Raw genomic sequence first — 2,930 nt, 5'->3', positions numbered from 1 at the left:
GGTGCTGGTGAAGAATTTCCAGCGAACAAAGAACGACCAGCCCAGGTGGACCGGCCCTCCCCTCGTCCTTCTGTCAACGAGATCAGCTGTTTGTGTAGAAGGGAAGAAGCACTGGATCCACGGCGTACAATGCAAGAGGGTGCCTTTGCCTCTGCCGTACGACCGGTGGGTCCAAGAGGGTATCGCTGACTCAGAGACTGAAACGATGCCTCGTTTTTCACCTTTCAGTGATGCATGTATAAAAGGAACAATCTCTGAGAAAGAAAGTGACAATATCTTGCAAGCAGCTGTGCCACCGTCAATTCGATTGGACACTACAAACCCCAAACTCCTTTTCCGAGATCAGAAAATACCTAGAAAACAAAGATATAATCTGAGGCCGAGAACTATGAACTAATAAAAAGATATTCCCTTTCTATTGCTATTTTTGAAAGTGCAGCTCTCCCATCTGAGAAACTTTTTTATTTTTGTTTTTCGAACCACCATCCGGGTTCCGCTGTAGGGTCGCGGTTGCCCAAAGTCTTTCGGGTGCAGCTGAAGACGTTAGGTCGACAGTTCTGGTTGGTCTAAGGGAGTTGCCCTGGACTGACAGAAGCATTCCTTAGCATAGAACACCCAACCATTGCGAGCAGCATATTAGAGAGGATGGAGTTTTTCGAGATGGAGAGACCTGCCAAGGAAACAAACTTTAAAAGCAGAATATGTAAAATGATGACCAAGAAAAGCTTTTTGATGATATGCATTTTTATGTTGTTCAGCATTACGATGTTTTTTATAGGATATGTTTTATTCTCTTTTCAAGTGACATTTACACCAACTACATCACCCATACCTCCTCCTTCTACTGTTTCCCCACACTCCTTTCAACCCCTTCCTGGACATGAATCTGCTAGGAGATTGGAGTTTATTAATAACTCTTTCGTTCAGCTTCTACACCAACACCAACTAGTAATGAACACGACTAACTGTTGGGTGTGTGGTCTTATGCCTCATACTACCGATAAAGGTATCCCTTACTTGGTCCTGCCTTTCAGCCACAATGGTTCTGTGTGGGCATACAGAACAATGTTCATCTACGCACACGAAGTCTACCCCCTACGTTCTATAACAGACAATCCTAAGAATAGTGCTCTAGTTAAGGGTATAGTAGACATGATTAAGGAAGACATTTCCTACGAGACTATCCCGAGAGATGAGACACTAGTATATATAGGATGGAACGTGACCGGATATTGAGCTACTCTGAGTGAGAAACAGCAAGCTAAGATATCTTCCCCGATTTGGATTGTACCCCATAAGGGTCACCTGTGTGTGCAAGGTACTGGCAAGAATCCCAGAGCTCAACTAGGGAAAAGCATCTGCACTGAAACATATGTTCTTACATCTCAGACTTCCCCTCCGTTCTTAGCTGCTAAGGGTGCCTATTTCATCTGCCATGATAGAGCCTATACATGGTTGCCCCCTGACTTTTCGGGCACATGTTTTGTTTCGTTCGTTTTGCCTCCCACCTACACAGCAGCGGCAGATTACCACAAGACAAGGCTAGTTAGAGGTGCCTTCAGTAAAGAAGACACTGCAGGACAAGAATTTGGGGATTTCGTAAAGGGTTTTCTGCCGTTCTGGGGACCCATGGTAAACAGCAGGAACATAAGGCAATTGGCGAGGGTGGTTGAATACACCGTAGTTGAAACTGCCGGTGCACTTAGTATCTTGACTGCTGAGCTCCAGTCGGATCGTCTCATGACCCTTCAGAACAGGGTCGCGTTAGACGTCATACTTGCTGACCGAGGTGGGGTATGTAAATTGATCCAATCGAGTTGCTGTGTTTTCATTCCAGATAACGCTCCAACAGTGTACCAGGCCATCTCCAAACTGCATAAGATTTCCAAATCTATTCATGTGGATAAAGGAGATTGCTCGTTAATGGGATGGTTCTGGGAACTGGTATCCGCCTGGGGATGGAAAATTCTGATGGTCATTGGGATGGTCGTAGCCATTCTTTTCCTGTTCTGTCTGTGCGTACAGTGTGCTCCTGCACTGTGTGGCCTCTGTGCTACGTCATGTGTAAGGAAACCTGTATCAAGAGATGAGCTAAGTACTAGGATGATGTTACAGCAACATCTCAATGACTTTAGTAATATACACCTGGACTCAGATTAGCATGAGGATAGGTTAATTGCCTATGTAAGGGCAAAAGGAGGGTTTGTGGTTCTGAAAAATCTGGACTCGTGTAATAAACTTTGTCATAGTATGACGATTTCGGTATCAAAAGACCGAGAATGGCTAGCGCACTATGTACAAGCATTTTCGTCATATTCGAGTGACGATTTCACCTCGAAATCGTAATTCGCGTCCTGAACCCTCGGCTTCCATTTTGCGTACGGCAGCCATTTTGTGAATTGCCCTCACATAGGCCAATGATTAAAGCCAAACATGATTTCAAAGGGCACGTCCACCTTGGTTGACTTCTCTGCGACCTGGGCAAGCAGGAACCATCGCCCCAGGCCGAACCTGCCCGGCCAGTTCCTTTCCCAGTGGCCGAGCGAGATAGCATCAAGGCACAGCCTACCATAAAACCTTTTCATCGCACACACTTCCTGCCTAATCTTGATCACACCTGTCCCTGTTTTTCTTTTCCTACTTGCTTTACGAGGAGGAGGTGCCCGTTTTTATTGGGGTCCACCGATATCTGATGAAAAAGCTGGGCCTTGCCGGGTAATTTATTATGGGCTGGGCGAAATGAAATGTGGGCTTGTCATCATGACTCTGCTTTTCCTTTGTAGTGAAAACATGTGAATGATCCACCGAAATGTGAAGAATGTTTGCCTAAAGCTTAATATTTTGTATAAAAAGAGAAGACTGGCCTTGTAAGTTTGAGCAGTCTCCTGAGAATATACACCGTGTTGTACTTCTAGGATATCTGTTACTTG

The 2,930-nt window shown here is 45.2% G+C and overlaps 1 pseudogene; it reads left to right on the top strand.

Moving 5' to 3' along the window:
- Positions 1-690: 690 nt before the first annotated feature.
- LOC144819804 (endogenous retrovirus group PABLB member 1 Env polyprotein-like) lies at positions 691-2,160 on the top strand (annotated as a pseudogene).
- Positions 2,161-2,930: the final 770 nt, after the last annotated feature.

The sequence above is a fragment of the Lissotriton helveticus genome, chromosome 2_1 (genome assembly GCF_964261635.1).
Source record: "Lissotriton helveticus chromosome 2_1, aLisHel1.1, whole genome shotgun sequence".
NCBI classification, from domain to species: Eukaryota; Metazoa; Chordata; class Amphibia; order Caudata; family Salamandridae; genus Lissotriton; species Lissotriton helveticus.
Note: the sequence above shows the minus strand (reverse complement) of the source record. Positions and strands in the feature narration are given on the sequence as shown.